Genomic DNA, 17956 nt, shown 5'->3' on the forward strand with positions numbered 1-17956 from the left:
TGAAATGGGTTTCCATGGCAGAGCAGCCGCACACAAGCCTAAGATCACCATGCACAATGCCAAGCATCGGCTGGACTGGTGTAAAGCTCACCGCCATTGGACTCTGGAGCAGTGGACACACATTCGCTACACCTGTTGTTTACAGAGCATCTCACTGTTAGTCTCCACCTGTTGTTTACCAAGCATCTCACTGTTAGTCTCCACCTGTTGTTTACCAAGCATCTCACTGTTAGTCTACACCTGTTGTTGTTGGTCTACACCTGTTGTTTACCAAGCATATCACTGTTAGTCTACACCTGTTGTTGTTGGTCTACACCTGTTGTTTACCAAGCATATCACTGTTAGTCTACACCTGTTGTTGTTAATCTACACCTGTCGTTTACCAAGCAGTTCACTGTTAGTCTACACCTGTTGTTTACCAAGCATTTCACTGTTAGTCTACACCTGTTGTTGTTAGTCCACACCTGTTGTTTACCAAGCAGTTCACTGTTAGTCTACACCTGTTGTTGTTAGTCTACACCTGTTGTTTACCAAGCAGTTCACTGTTAGTCGACACCTGTTGTTTATATATATATATATCCCATTTAGCAGACGCTTTTGTCCAAAGCGACTTACAAGTCGGCTGGGGCCACTACTTTTGCATATGGGTGGCCCCAGTGGGAATAGAACCCACGACGCTTGGCGTTGCAAGCGCCATGCTCTACCGACTGAGCCACACATAGTGGAAGAATGAGAGAAGGTGGTATTCTGGTGACAGGTGAGGTGTAGGCGCCGAGGCCCAGCGGGAAGACTCAATCCCAGTTCATGACATTGTGTGGATGGCTGCGCTACCACAGGGGTCAAAACAACTCCTCTAATCTCCAGGAGGCGACGTTCCCACGGAACCCTGGGAGCACAGACACTGTTGGAGGTTTGAAGACATGAAAACGTGAAATTGACTAAACGAATGTTACTGTGTGAATTAAATAGTCACGGTTGGATTGTTTCAAGAGTTCACGAAGAGCTGTGAATTTTAATGTGTTTTATATTGTACTCTGGATGGATTTATTGTTATTTTGTTCGTTGGACGGAGGACAGTTGACTGAGGAGCGACACAGGGGTGCCCTCCTATCATCTGAATCCAGTGGATTAGAATCTGTCTGCGTTCTCCTGTCTTTTGTTTGCAAAGTGCAAAGAAAATGTTAATTCAGGTTGGGGGTGAATTTCTGCTTGAATTTGGTTAAGAGGACAGTGAATTTGTTCCTACTTCAAGATCTTGCTACCAAGTATATCACACCAAGCTCCTGTGTGTATCACACCAAGCTCCTGTGTGTATCACTTCTGTAAGAGACGATTGTGAAGTGAAGACCACGTTAAGTCAGACTATAGCTGATAGTCATGTCCTCTGAGTAGTCTGGTTGTTCTAGCGTTCATTCATTTGTGATTAATAAATTATATTAGTTTAATAAATGACATTAATTTAATAAATTACATTAGTTTAATAAATTACATTAGTTTAATAAATTACATTAGTTTAATTAGTTTAATAAACTATATTAATTTAATTTATTAAACTAATGTAATTTATTGAACTAATATAATTTATTGAACTAATGTCATTTATTGAACTAATGTCATTTATTAAACGAATGCAATTTATTAAATTAATATAATTTATTAAACTAATGTAATTTATTAAACTAATATAATTTATTAAATTAATATAGTTTATTAAACTAATGTAATAAATTATATTAGTTTAATAAATTACATTAGTTTAATAAATTATATTAATTTAATAAATTGCATTCGTTTAATAAATGACATTAGTTCAATAAATGACATTAGTTCAATAAATTATATTAGTTCAATAAATTACATTAGTTCAATAAATTACATTAGTTTAATAAATTACATTAGTTTAATAAATTACATTAGTTTAATAAATTACATTAATTTAATCAATTATATTAGTTTAATAAATTATATTCATTTAATAAATTATATTAGTTTAATAAATTACAGTAGTTTAATAAATTATATTGGTTTAATAAATTACATTAGTTTAATAAATTACATTAGTTGAACTGAGTAAATCCATTCCCTCATTTTACAGAGTCATTATTTTATTGACTATACGCTTATAATTTAGTAGGTCTACTGGTAGTTGCTCGGCTACCGACTTCATATCTCTGATCTGCGTGCCTCAATACATTAATGCTAGAACAGCGGTTTGTTTCTCGTCTCTTACGGTGCGAGTCAGACACATGTTTATTAGATTCTCTACAGATGTACACAGTTGCATTTATTCACATAATAAGAAAGTCAGATTGATTCATGTACTGTTCTATTATATTCACACGTCATTTCTACATAACGGTTGGGTCATTTCCACAACTAGACGTGTGATAAATAGCATTTGATTTGAAGAGGGATGGTGTCATGTACCTGACCGTAGAGAAACTTTTTATTTCTCTATTTGGTCAGTGTGTGATTTGGGTGGGCATTCTAGTTTTCTATTTCTTTGTTGGCCTGGTATGGTTCCCAATCAGAGGCAGCTGTCTATCATTGTCTCTGATTGGGAATCATACTTAGGCAGCCTGATTTCCACCCTAAGTTGTTTTTTTTGCACAGTTTTGTACTTTAACCATTTGTACGTTATTACAACACTGTATATAGACAAAATATGACATTTGAAATGTCTTTATTCCTTTGGAACTTTTGTGAGTGTAATGTTTACTGTTAATATTTATTGTTTATTTCACTTGTTTATTATCTATTTCACTTTTTATTTGCATTTTTTAAATTTATTTATCCTTTAGTTAACGAGGCAAGTCAGTTAAGAACATTACTTTGTTAACATATGTTTCCCATGCCAATAAAGCCCCTTCAATTGAAATACAGAGAGAAAGAAAGAAAAATAGAGATGGAGAAAGGGGAGGTATTACCTAATTGTCCTTGTCTAAACTCTGCTGTCAGTCCTCATTAGATCTGAAAGAGGACACGCTCACTATGACACACACACACACACACACACACACACACACTCTATCTCTCTTTCCACACCACTCGTTTTTCTGCCCATTCACCATTCTATCAGTCCTTTGTTGGTTATTTTAGTCAGTGGCTCTCTCTCTTTCAGGCCTGCACTCTCCATACACAACAGAACTGGTCCAAACCTGCCATCAAACCGTTCCAAACCTGCCCTAGGACCGGTCCAAACCTCTTCTAGAACCGGTCCAAACCTGTTCTAGAACCGGTCCAAACCTGCCATCAAACCGTTCCAAACCTGCCCTAGGACCGGTCCAAACCTCTTCTAGAACCGGTCCAAAACTGTTCTAGAACCGGTCCAAACCTGCCATCAAACCGTTCCAAACCTGCCCTAGGACCGGTCCAAACCTGTTCTAGAACCTGTCCAAACCTGTTCTAGAACCGGTCCAAACCTGTTCTAGAACCGGTCCAAACCTGTTCTAGAACCGGTCCAAATAGAAAGTATTCATACCCCTTGACTTATTTTACAATTTGTTCAGAACTATGACTGTGGAGGTCATGGAATTTTGGATAACGGTTATTTTTCAGCCAAACTACTACGGTCAGGTTATAATCGTTCAAATAGTAAAAACACTGTCAGTCACACTGACTGTCTCCTCTACCGACCGTCTCCTCTACCGACCGTCTCCTCTACCGACCGTCACCTCTACCGACCGTCACCTCTACCGACCGTCCCCTCTACCGACCGTCTCCTCTACCGACCGTCTCCTCTACCGACCGTCACCTCTACCGACCGTCTCCTCTACCGACCGTCTCCTCTACCCGACCGTCTCCTCTACCGACCGTCTCCTCTACCGACCGTCTCCTCTACCGACCGTCTCCTCTACCGACCGTCACCTCTACCGACCGTCACAGTGTGTCCTTTTAAAAACACTGCCATGTGCCTTTTACTGAGGAGTGGCTTCCGTCTGGCCACTCTACCATAAAGGACTTATTAGTGGAGTGCTGCAGAGATGTTTGTCCTTCTGGAAGGTTCTCCCATCTCCACAGAGAAACTCTGGAGCTCTGTCAGAGTGACCATCGGGTTCTTGGTCACCTCCCTGACCAAAGCCCTTCTCCTCCGATTGATCAGTTTGGCCGGGCGGCCACCAAATATGTTTTTAATTATGAAAAATATTATGTGTTTTGTTGACTGCAACCCATGAGGCCAAAGAGAGCATGTTTTGTTGACTGCAGGGAAGGGGTACATCATTCTTTACTTAAGTACTTTACACCACTGCCTATGGGTACATACACAATGGCCTCCAGTCCACTCATTGACTTGAATGGGGATGGCTGTTCTATTCATTCTATCTCTATGGTGTGTGTACCCTGTAGTACTGTCTGGCCTGGTAGGTAGTCCCGTTCTGTTTGGCTCAGAACAGACTGCACACTGTTCTAAAGTATTCCACTACCTCACTCTACTGATTCTACCGTTTTCTCTTCCTCACTCTGTTTCCTCTCCTTTCCCTCACTCACTATGTTTTCTCTCATTCCCTCTCCTCTCCCTCACTACGTTTTCTCTCATTCTCTCTCCTCTCCCTCACTTCGTTTTCTCTCGTTCTCTCTCCTCTCCCGCACTCCATTTTCTCTCATTTTCTCTCCTCTCCTGCACTCTGTTTTCTCTCGTTCTCTCTTCTCTCCCTCACTGTTTCCTCTCGTTCTCTCTCCTCTCCCTCACTCTGTTTCCTCTCGTTCTCTCTCCTCTCACTCACACTGTTCTCTCATCATTCCCTTTTTCTCTCTCTCTTTTTTCTTCTGAAAATCACATTTCTTTCCCGCAGAATAACAATTTAATTGTATGTTGTAAGTTCACAACGAGGCTTGAACAACATCAGGACACCAGTTTTGAGGTCTTAAAAGAAATCAAAGAAATTGTGATTTTTTGTTGTTGTTGTGTGGTTAGCCTTTAATTCACGTGTGCACCAGCAAGAGAGTGTTGTTTGGTTAGCAGCTTCTGTAGCGATCATGTGATGGAGTTTGCTAAATAAATCACAACTGGATTAATAACCATGACTCTGCCAAGTATGCTACTTTGTACGTTTAATTGAGGAGGTTTTTACCTGAAGATGGTTACCATTAGCATCTTTAGCAGCTAAAGCCTTCCCATCTACCTGAAGACGGTTAACATTAGCATCTTTAGCAGCTAAAGCCTTCCCATCTACCTGAAGATGGTTACCATTAGCATCTTTAGCAGCTAAAGCCTTCCCATCTACCTGAAGACGGTTACCATTAGCATCTTTAGCAGCTAGCCTTCCCATCTACCTGAAGACGGTTACCATTAGCATCTTTAGCAGCTAAAGCCTTCCCATCTACCTGAAGACGGTTACCATTAGCATCTTTAGCAGCTAAAGCCTCCCCATCAACCTGAAGACGGTTATCATTAGCATCTTTAGCAGCTAAAGCCTTCCCATCTACCTGAAGACGGTTATTAGCATCTTTAGCAGCTAAAGCCTTCCCATCTACCTGAAGACGGTTACCATTAGCATCTTTAGCAGCTAAAGCCTTCCCATCTACCTGAATTACGGTTACCATTAGCATCTTTAGTAGCTAAAGCCTCCCCATCTACCTGAAGAAGGTTACCATTAGCATCTTTAGCAGCTAAAGCCTCCCCATCAACCTGAAGACGGTTACCATTAGCATCTTTAACAGCTAAAGCCTCCCCATCTACCTGAAGATGGTTACCATTAGCATCTTTAGCAGCTAGCCTTCCCATCTACCTGAAGACGGTTACCATTAGCATCTTTAGCAGCTAAAGCCTTCCCATCTACCTGAAGATGGTTACCATTAGCATCTTTAGCAGCTAGCCTTCCCATCTACCTGAAGACGGTTACCATTAGCATCTTTAGCAGCTAAAGCCTTCCCATCTACCTGAAGACGGTTACCATTAGCATCTTTAGCAGCTAAAGCCTTCCCATCTACCTGAAGACGGTTATCATTAGCATCTTTAGCAGCTAAAGCCTTCCCATCTACCTGAAGACGGTTACCATTAGCATCTTTAGCAGCTAAAGCCTTCCCATCTACCTGAAGACGGTTACCATTAGCATCTTTAGCAGCTAAAGCCTTCCCATCTACCATTCCAATCACTGATGTAAACTGTTCATGACTGAGCTAGTTTCTAATACGAGGATGGATGACATTATGCTGTGTTTAGAGGATGGATGACATTATGCTGTGTTTAGAGGATGGATGGCATTATGCTGTGTTGAGAGGATGGATGACATTATGCTGTGTTGAGAGGATGGATGACATTATGCTGTGTTTAGAGGATGGATGGCATTATGCTGTGTTTAGAGGATGGATGGCATTATGCTGTGTTGAGAGGATGGATGGCATTATGCTGTGTTGAGAGGATGGATGACATTATGCTGTGTTTAGAGGATGGATGGCATTATGCTGTGTTTAGAGGATGGATGGCATTATGCTGTGTTTAAAGGATGGATGGCATTATGCTGTGTTGAGAGGATGGATGGCATTATGCTGTGTTTAGAGGATGGATGACATTATGCTGTGTTGAGAGGATGGATGACATTATGCTGTGTTTAGAGGATGGATGACATTATGCTGTGTTTAGAGGATGGATGGCATTATGCTGTGTTGAGAGGATGGATGGCATTATGCTGTGTTTAGAGGATGGATGACATTATGCTGTGTTTAAAGGATGGATGACATTATGCTGTGTTTAGAGGATGGATGACATTATGCTGTGTTTAGAGGATGGATGGCATTATGCTGTGTTGAGAGGATGGATGGCATTATGCTGTGTTGAGAGGATGGATGACATTATGCTGTGTTTAGAGGATGGATGACATTATGCTGTGTTTAAAGGATGGATGGCATTATGCTGTGTTTAAAGGATGGATGACATTATGCAGTGTTTAAAGGATGGATGGCAATATGCTGTGTTGAGAGGATGGATGACATTATGCTGTGTTTAGAGGATGGATGACATTATGCTGTGTTTAAAGGATGGATGGCATTATGCTGTGTTTAAAGGATGGATGACATTATGCAGTGTTTAAAGGATGGATGACATTATGCTGTGTTTAAAGGATGGATGGCATTATGCTGTGTTTAAAGGATGGATGACATTATGCTGTGTTTAGAGGATGGATGACATTATGCTGTGTTGAGAGGATGGATGACATTATGCTGTGTTGAGAGGATGGATGGCATTATGCTGTGTTTAGAGGATGGATGGCATTATGCTGTGTTTAGAGGATGGATGACATTATGCTGTGTTGAGAGGATGGATGGCATTATGCTGTGTTGAGAGGATGGATGGCATTATGCTGTGTTGAGAGGATGGATGGCATTATGCTGTGTTTAGAGGATGGATGACATTATGCTGTGTTTAGAGGATGGATGGCATTATGCTGTGTTTAGAGGATGGATGCCATTATGCTGTGTTTAGAGGATGGATGACATTATGCTGTGTTTAGAGGATGGATGGCATTATGCTGTGTTGAGTGGATGGCATTATGCTGTGTTTAGAGGATGGATGGCATTATGCTGTGTTTAGAGGATGGATGGCATTATGCTGTGTTTAAAGGATATGCTGTGTTGAGAGGATGGATGGCATTATGCTGTGTTTAGAGGATGGATGGCATTATGCTGTGTTGAGAGGATGGATGACATTATGCTGTGTTTAGAGGATGGATGGCATTATGCTGTGTTGAGAGGATGGATGGCATTATGCTGTGTTTAGAGGATGGATGGCATTATGCTGTGTTTAGAGGATGGATGACATTATGCTGTGTTGAGAGGATGGATGGCATTATGCTGTGTTTAAAGGATGGATGGCATTATGCTGTGTTGAGAGGATGGATGACATTATGCTGTGTTGAGAGGATGGATGACATTATGCTGTGTTGAGAGGATGGATGGCATTATGCTGTGTTTAAAGGATGGATGGCATTATGCTGTGTTGAGAGGATGGATGACATTATGCTGTGTTGAGAGGATGGATGGCATTATGCTGTGTTGAGAGGATGGATGACATTATGCTGTGTTTAGAGGATGGATGACATTATGCTGTGTTTAGAGGATGGATGCCATTATGCTGTGTTTAAAGGATGGATGGCATTATGCTGTGTTTAAAGGATGGATGACATTATGCTGTGTTTAGAGGATGGATGGCATTATGCTGTGTTTAGAGGATGGATGACATTATGCTGTGTTTAGAGGATGGATGACATTATGCTGTGTTGAGAGGATGGATGGCATTATGCTGTGTTTAGAGGATGGATCTCCTTCAGGCATTATGCTGTGTTTAGAGGATGGATGACATTATGCTGTGTTGAGAGGATGGATGGCATTATGCTGTGTTTAAAGGATGGATGGCATTATGCTGTGTTGAGAGGATGGATGACATTATGCTGTGTTGAGAGGATGGATGGCATTATGCTGTGTTTAAAGGATGGATGGCATTATGCTGTGTTTAAAGGATGGATGACATTATGCTGTGTTTAGAGGCCAAGCTCAATTACATTGTTTCCAATATGACAGAGATGGCAAATTCCGCAGAGGCCTCCTGCTGGAGGGGGGGGACAAAGGAGAACAAAGATAGAAGGAGGAGGGGTACGTACTCTATGATGACTAATATGTTTGGCACAGTTGGACAACACACTCCTCTCAGGACGGAGGAGCCAGAGACATTTGGATCAGGGATGGGTAACTCCAGTCCTTGGGGACCTGATTGCGGTCACACATTGGCCCATCCCTGTAGCTAATACACCTGTTGACAGTGACGCTGGGCTTTTAGAGGTTGTGTGTGGTGCAGCACGCAGCAGAGTTTCTATTTTGAGCTCTAACAACCTCCTTCAGCTCTAACAACCTGTCAACTGCTTCAGCTCTAACAACCTGTCGTCTCCTTCAGCTCTAACAACCTGTCATCTGCTTCAGCTCTAACAACCTGTCGTCTCCTTCAGCTCTAACAACCTGTCATCTGCTTCAGCTCTAACAACCTGTCGTCTCCTTCAGCTCAAACAACCTGTTGTCTCCTTCAGCTCTAACAACCTGTCTCAAACAACCTGTTGTCTAACAACCTGTCATCTGCTTCAGCTTTAACAACCTGTCGTCTCCTTCAGCTCTAACAACCTGTCGTCTCCTTCAGCTCAAACAACCTGTCGTCTCCTTCAGCTCTAACAAGCTCTAACAACCTGTCGTCTCCTTCAGCTCTAACAACCTGTCGTCTCCTTCAGCTCAAACAACCTGGGCTCTAACAACCTGTCGTCTCCTTCAGCTCTAACAACCTGTCGTCTCCTTCAGCTCTAACAACCTGTCGCTCCTTCAGCTCTAACAACCTGTCGTCTCCTTCAGCTCCCTAACAACCTGTCGTCTCCTTCAGCTCTAACAACCTGTATCTGCTTCAGCAGCAGTTTCTAATTAACAACCTGAGCTCTCAGGAACCTTTCATCTCCTTCAGCAGCACAGATACACGTTAATAGGATCACCCAGGCCTGCTGCACGTGCATACCAGAAAGCCTGACTCACCTCCTGTAAATCGTTAGTTAGGGAGACCGAGGACAGACAGACAGGCAGGCGGTAGGACAGGACAGACAGGACGGACGGAGGACGGAGGACGGGCGGACGGACGGAGGACGGACGGAGGACAGGACCCGACGGACGGAGACGGACGGACAGAGGAGGACAGACAGACGGACAGACAGACAGGGCAGACCCGGACGGAGACAGACAGACAGGCAGGCAGACCGACGGACAGACAGACAGACAGACAGGCAGACGGACCGAGGCAGACAGACAGACAGACAGACAGACCGACGGACAGACAGGCAGGCAGACAGACAGACAGACAGACCGACGGACAGACAGGCAGGCAGACCGACGGACAGACAGCAGGACAGACAGAACTTCAGGCTGTCCTTCTCTCCTCGTCTGTCTGCAGACAGACAGACTGGCTGGCAGACCGATTTTACAGAAATTTACAACAGGCAGACCGACAGACAGACAGCAGGACAGACAGACAGGCAGGCAAGCAGACAGACAGACAGACAGCAGGACAGACAGAAAGACAGACAGGCAGACATACAGACAGGCAGGCAGGCAGGCAGGCAGGCAGGCAAGCAGACAGACAGACAGACAGACAGACAGACAGACAGACAGACAGACAGACAGACAGAAAGACAGGCAGGCAGGCAGGCAGACCGACGGATAGAAAGACAGTCAGGCAGGCAGACAGACAGCAGGACAGACAAAAAGACAGACAGACAGACAGACAGACAGACAGACAGACAGACAGACAGACAGACAGACAAAGACAGACAGGCAGGCAGGCAAGCAGACAGACAGACAGAAAGACAGGCAGGCAGGCAAGGTCTCTAGTTATGTCTGGTAAAGAGTATAGTCAGAGTATAGCCTGAGTATAGTCTGAGTATATTATTACAGCAATGACCACCAGAAATGACTAGTCATGCAGGATACCCTCGCCACACACAGTAGACTTTCCCACAGTGACAACGCCCCAATCAGATGACATCACCATGACACCGAACCTGTTTGAGAGGGTAGTGAGGGGGAGGAGAGGGTAGGAGGGGAGGAGGAGAGGGTAGTGGGGAGAGAGGTAGGAGAGGAGGGAGGGTAGGAGAGGAGGAGAGGGTAGTGGGGAGAGGAGGAGAGGGTAGTGGGGGAGAGGAGGAGAGGGTAGTGGGGAGAGAAGGAGAGGGTAGTGAGGAGAGGAGAGAGGGTAGAGAGGGTAGGAGAGGAGGAGAGGGTAGTGGGGAGAGGAGGAGAGGGTAGTGGGGAGAGGAGGAGAGGGTAGTGAGGAGAGGAGGAGAGGGTAGTGAGGAGAGGAGGAGAGGAGAGGGTAGGAGCGGAGGAGAGGGTAGTGGGGAGAGGAGGAGAGGGTAGTGAGGAGGAGGAGAGGGTCCTCTTTCCCCTCTCACCCTCCTCTCTCTACCCTCTCCTTTTCTCTTTCCCCTCTCTCCGAGAGGGTAGTGGGGAGAGGAGGAGAGGGTAGTGAGGAGAGGAGAAGAGGGTAGTGGGGAGAGAAGGAGAGGGTAGTGAGGAGAGGAGGAGAGGGTAGTGAGGAGAGGAGGAGAGGGTAGTGAGGAGAGGAGGAGATGCATAGTGCTCTGGAGAAGAACCCCGGCATTAAGGACTGTCCTCTGCCTATTTACCACATCAACTCCCTGTTTACCGTAGTTTTCAGTAAATATCGACAATACGACTGTGCTATGAAATTGCCCGTGTTCAGGTGTCGTTAAACTCGTTATTAGTCCGTAATAAGCGTCTCTGTCCTTCTCTCTCCTCGTCTGTCTGCAACAGGCTGACACAACTTCATCTTCAGCCAGCTAGACTGCTGTTGCCCTCGCTTCGTCCCGCAACGTCCTTATTTATTTTTATTTAAACAGAAAACACTAAATGACTAATAGAAATGTTCACAGAAATGTCTAGGTCTTGAGACAAGGTAACTGCTGTTCCTATAGTTCTAGTCTCTCTGTCTGTCTCTCTGTCTGTCTCTCGGTCTGTCTCTCGGTCTGTCTCTCTCTGTCTCTCTGTCTGTTCAAATATACATATCCAACCGCGAAGACAATAACAACCGAACAGCTACAGAAAGCTACAGTATAATTCATAGTTTCTCTCGCTACAAAATATATATCAAAATATGTGTCCACAAATACCGACAAGACATTTGGCTAGTTAAGTAGCTGTCACGTGCATAAGCTTTTTTGACAGAACGGTTCAGCTGACTGGGCAATTAACACGTTTCTCATATAAATGACAGAACAGCAAAATGTCATGTTACTGAAATGAGAAATATCACAAAGAGGAGTGTGTCTTACCTGATAATATTGTAGTTATCTAGTTAAATAGGTTATGGGCAGGTGTCGTCTTCGGTGTAGAGGAGAGTAGACGGTGGACTGCTGCTGTTTGGAGCTCTGTTCGTTCAGTGCCGCAGCGCAACGTGACCCTGTTACAAAACTCTCCTTACCGGGAGGGGCCCGACGTCATCACCCCAGACACCGAATATTCATGAGGACGCCGAGACAGATGGGGATGGTGAGGCCCTGGCGTCGACGAGCACAGCTTGCGCTCCGGGATGGTCATATCGATAAGCCCTGAGTCAGGGATGTGTCTCTGTTGTATATGACGCAGGTGATAATGGGAATTGTTATGGAAGTCTTGATTTAATCAGCGGGGCTCTTGATGGGCCATTTTGTGAGACTGTCTGACAGACAGAAGGCCAGATTGTGACAGACAGAGACAGACATACACACACATCCCCCTCTCTCCCTAGAGAAAGAGAAGTCCTCTACTCTCTCTCTACCCTCCTTCCCTATCCTTCCCTCCCAGCAACACCATCCTCAGTCCTTCCTCACCCTCCTCTCTCTCTCTCTACCCTCTCCTTTTCTCTTTCCCCTCTCTCCGTCTTTATCCTCACTCTTTCAGAAAAGGGTTCCAGCTTGATGAAGTGGAAACATTTAAATGAAGAGAACTGCATCTACAAACCGAGCACATCCTCCCTTCCTCACACACACACACGCACGCACGCACGCACGCACGCACACACACACACACAGCAGAACTTTGAACTTTTGGGGATTGTGTGTGTATTGTTTTGTACTGCTGGGTATTACTGCACTGTTGCTAGAGCTAGATACACAAGCATTTCACTGCACCTGTGAAAACATCGTGACCAAAACAAGTTGATTTGACTCCAGGAAAACACCCCAAGTTGGAAACAGTTTAATAGTTGAGCTGATGGAAGTTAGGACAACACAGAGCATTGGTGCAATAACAACGTCATCACAGACCAGGGGGCAGAAGACCTAACATGACTGAGAAGGAGAAAACACATCTGACAACAACAACTCATCTCGGTCAAATACATACTTCAAGTACTTCCACATACATGAGCCGATTTAGTTTGGCCCCGGTACAATGGAATCAATAGAATAGTCCCAAAGGTGCAAATTCTAAATCCAGTGCTTCTTAAATACTTTTGAGTATTTGAAAATATATATAATATTTTGTATTTTTGACTCAGGTCTAATAAGAATAAGGAACGGATCAGATGTGAGGCATTCTGGGTAAGAAATAAGAGCAGTTCTTTATAAAAAATAAAAAAATCCAGTCTATACAGTATTAGCATAGTAGTACACCTGCTATAAACAGGCTAGAGTTGCCATAGAGATGTTATAACAGGTGTTATAGCAGGCTGAATCCCAGGTAGGGTATTCTAGTTCTGCAGTTATTCAGCTGGTGGTATATAGTGATGCGCAGGTTAACTCAACCCCAGTCCCCGTGGGTGGTTATATAGTGATGCGCTGGTTAACTCATAACCCCAGTCCCCGTGGGTGGTTATATAGTGATGCGCAGGTTAACTCATAACCCCAGTCCCCGTGGGTGGTTATATAGTGATGCGCAGGTTAACTCATAACCCCAGTCCCCGTGGGTGGTATATAGTGATGCGCTGGTTAACTCATAACCCCAGTCCCCGTGGGTGGTTATATAGTGATGCGCAGGTTAACTCATAACCCCAGTCCCCGTGGGTGGTTATATAGTGATGCGCAGGTTAACTCATAACCCCAGTCCCCGTGGGTGGTATATAGTGATGCGCTGGTTAACTCATAACCCCAGTCCCCGTGGGTGGTTATATAGTGATGTGCTGGTTAACTCATAACCCCAGTCCCCGTGGGTGGTTATATAGTGATGCGCAGGTTAACTCATAACCCCAGTCCCCGTGGGTGGTTATATAGTGATGCGCAGGTTAACTCATAACCCCAGTCCCCGTGGGTGGTATATAGTGATGCGCTGGTTAACTCATAACCCCAGTCCCCGTGGGTGGTTATATAGTGATGCGCAGGTTAACTCATAACCCCAGTCCCTGTGGGTGGTTATATAGTGATGCGCAGGTTAACTCAACCCCAGTCAACGTGGGTGGTATATAGTGATGCGCTGGTTAACTCATAACCCCAGTCCCAGTGGGTGGTTATATAGTGATGCGCAGGTTAACTCAACCCCAGTCACCGTGGGTGGTATATAGTGATGCGCTGGTTAACTCAACCCCAGTCCCCGTGGGTGGTATATAGTGATGCGCTGGTTAACTCATAACCCCAGTCCCCGTGGGTGGTTATATAGTGATGCGCTGGTTAACTCATAACCCCAGTCCCCGTGGGTGGTTATATAGTGATGCGCTGGTTAACTCATAACCCCAGTCCCCGTGGGTGGTTATATAGTGATGCGCAGGTTAACTCATAACCCCAGTCCCCGTGGGTGGTTATATAGTGATGTGCAGGTTAACTCATAACCCCAGTCCCCGTGGGTGGTATATAGTGATGCGCTGGTTAACTCATAACCCCAGTCCCCGTGGGTGGTTATATAGTGATGCGCAGGTTAACTCATAACCCCAGTCCCCGTGGGTGGTTATATAGTGATGCGCAGGTTAACTCATAACCCCAGTCCCCGTGGGTGGTTATATAGTGATGCGCAGGTTAACTCATAACCCCAGTCCCCGTGGGTGGTTATATAGTGATGTGCAGGTTAACTCATAACCCCAGTCCCCGTGGGTGGTTATATAGTGATGCGCAGGTTAACTCAACCCCAGTCCCCGTGGGTGGTTATATAGTGATGCGCAGGTTAACTCAACCCCAGTCCCCGTGGGTGGTTATATAGTGATGCGCAGGTTAACACAACCCCAGTCCCCGTGGGTGGTTATATAGTGATGTGCAGGTTAACTCATAACCCCAGTCCCCGTGGGTGGTTATATAGTGATGTGCTGGTTAACTCATAACCCCAGTCCCCGTGGGTGGTTATATAGTGATGCGCAGGTTAACTCATAACCCCAGTCCCCATGGGTGGTTATATAGTGATGTGCAGGTTAACTCATAACCCCAGTCCCCGTGGGTGGTTATATAGTGATGCGCTGGTTAACTCATAACCCCAGTCCCCGTGGGTGGTTATATAGTGATGCGCAGGTTAACTCATAACCCCAGTCCCCGTGGGTGGTTATATAGTGATGCGCAGGTTAACTCAACCCGTCCCCGTGGGTGGTTATATAGTGATGCGCAGGTTAACTCATAACCCCAGTCCCCGTGGGTGGTTATATAGTGATGCGCAGGTTAACTCATAACCCCAGTCCCCGTGGGTGGTTATATAGTGATGCGCAGGTTAACTCATAACCCCAGTCCCCGTGGGTGGTTATATAGTGATGTGCTGGTTAACTCATAACCCCAGTCCCCATGGGTGGTTATATAGTGATGCGCAGGTTAACTCATAACCCCAGTCCCCGTGGGTGGTTATATAGTGATGTGCAGGTTAACTCATAACCCCAGTCCCCGTGGGTGGTTATATAGTGATGCGCAGGTTAACTCATAACCCCAGTCCCCGTGGGTGGTTATATCCACAGGGCGGGCGGGTTAAGGGTCATGAAAGGTGGGTTGAAAAAATACATATTTATTCAAATTAAAGAAATGTATCATTCTTCTGCAATTTATATATCTATAGGCTTCATTTAGTTTTTTTCTTCATTATCTTGCTACATCTGGCGTTAATCTGGCCTAAGCTTTAAGGCCTAACTGTACGGGTGCCAAATATCCTACACGCCAATCAGCAAATGCTGTCGGTAATATTTCTGATTATTAAATCCATTTCTGGTATCTGATCTGGTTGTGTTAGATCTACATTTTGATTGGCTCCCACAAGCCTCATATCAACGTAAGAATATCTGTTTTGAGTTGAACTTGACTCAGTTGATAAAGAAATCCGCTAGGAATCAACGTAATAAACAAACAAACAAAAAAACGAGCAAACTCCTCGTTGATTGACCTTATACTGACGTCCTCATAAGTATTTGGCTAGTAGTGTTTTTGCTGATTATATCAGCGACCACTGGCCTATTGCTTGCATTAGAGAAACCAAATGGAAAAACTCTGACCCTGGCATAAATGTGAAAAGACATGTTAAAAAATTATTGCCCCAGGCATTCCTTCATGATCTATATTCTTTTTCTACTAGCTGCATACCAGGCCCTGTTTTGGCACTTTAAATCTTATCATCCATTTGTCCATTTCTGACTGATAAACATGCCTCTTTCAAGCGACCCAGAAAACCAAACTAATCCACGGTCCATCTCCTGGACTCTTAGACGTTCTAGTCCTGAGTTATTTTCTAACTGTAAATGTTGTGCTTAATGTTAATCAATCTGGATTCAGACCTAAACATAGCACCACTATGGCTCCCATGATGCTTCAGACCTAAACATAGCACCACTATGGCTCCCATGATGCTCCAGACCTAAACATAGCACCACTATGGCTCCCATGATGCTCCAGACCTAAACATAGCACCACTATGGCTCCCATGATGCTTCAGACCTAAACATAGCACCACTATGATGCTTCAGACCTAAACATAGCACCACTATGGCTCCCATGATGCTTCAGACCTAAACATAGCACCACTATGGCTCCCATGATGCTTCAGACCTAAACATAGCACCACTATGGCTCCCATGATGCTCCAGACCTAAACATAGCACCATTATGGCTCCCATGATGCTTCAGACCTAAACATAGCACCACTATGGCTCCCATGATGCTCCAGACCTAAACATAGCACCACTATGGCTCCCATGATGCTTCAGACCTAAACATAGCACCACTATGGCTCCCATGATGCTTCAGACCTAAACATAGCACCACTATGCCTCCCATGATGCTTCAGACCTAAACATAGCACCACTATGGCTCCCATGATGCTTCAGACCTAAACATAGCACCATTATGGCTCCCATGATGCTTCAGACCTAAACATAGCACCACTATGGCTCCCATGATGCGTGTTGCAAATGATATTGCAAATGCCTTAGATGATAGAAAGAATTGTGTTGCCATGTTTGTAGCTTTTAATACTGTAGACCATGTTATTCTGTTGAATATGCTGTCCTCCATAGGGTTGGGTAATGGCGCCTTGTCCATGGTTTAATAATGATCACAGTGACAGAACTCAGGCCATCAAGGTAGATGGGGGGGGGTCCAATCGGAGTACCTTAAGTTACATGAAGGGGTGCCCCAAGGAACGATACTCACCCCACACTGTTTACAATCTGTATAAATTGGTAACATTGGTAATGCTGTAAAAAAACAAAAAACCGTAATATTAATTAGTCTACAGACGATAGTGTTGTATTCCATTGCTCCATCGGTTGGACAAGCCTTTTCACATTTGAAGTCTGATTTCCAACCACAGCAGAGGTCACTACTGGATCTAGAGTTAGCGATAAACGCAAACCAAACACAATGCATCTTGGTTCCATAACCCAAATTTAAATGAATTTGTAATGACTAATTTGAACGGTATGCAAATTGAGCGAGTTCCGTCCTACATATATCTTGGTATCTGGTTTGATGACAAACTGTCATTTAAAAAAAACATGTCGCTGAGCTGGTGAAGAAGTTGAAGTTCAAGGTTGGTTTCTTTTACAGAAACAAAGCAGAAACTTGCTTAATTTTCTCGTAGCTGTCTACATACGGCCACACACAGAGACTGGCACTAAAACTGCACTCAATGAGCTGTATTCCGCTGTAAGCAAACAGGAAAACGCTCACCCAGAGGCGGCACTCCTAGTGGCCGGGGACGTTAATGCAGGGAAACATGAATCAGTTTTACCTCATTTCTATCAGCATGTTAAATGTGCAACCAGATGAAAAAATCTCTAGACCACTTTTACTCCACATACAGAGATGCATACAAAGCTCTCTCTCTCGCCCTCCATTTGGCAAATCTGACCATAATTCCATCCTCCTGATTCGGGCTATCAAATCAAAACTAAAGCAGGAAGCACCAGTGACTCGGTCTATAAAAAAGTGATCAGATGAAGTAGATGCTAAACTACAGGACTGTTTTGCTAGCACAGACTGGAATATGTTCCAGGATTCTTCCGATGGCATTGAGGAGTATACCACCTCAGTCACCGGCTTCATCA

General features: G+C 44.5%; 1 protein-coding gene across 1 annotated transcript in view; it reads right to left on the minus strand.

The window, feature by feature from the left end:
• LOC135537532 (fructose-bisphosphate aldolase C-like) overlaps positions 1 to 12282 on the minus strand; it is a 32574-nt gene extending 20292 nt beyond the window's left edge. The window contains exon 1 of the mRNA XM_064963667.1: positions 11814 to 12282. The gene's annotated coding sequence lies outside the window, so the exon portion shown is untranslated. The remainder of the gene's footprint in view (positions 1 to 11813) is intronic.
• Positions 12283 to 17956: the final 5674 nt, after the last annotated feature.

The sequence above is a fragment of the Oncorhynchus masou genome, unplaced genomic scaffold (genome assembly GCF_036934945.1).
Source record: "Oncorhynchus masou masou isolate Uvic2021 unplaced genomic scaffold, UVic_Omas_1.1 unplaced_scaffold_808, whole genome shotgun sequence".
NCBI lineage: Eukaryota > Metazoa > Chordata > Actinopteri > Salmoniformes > Salmonidae > Oncorhynchus > Oncorhynchus masou.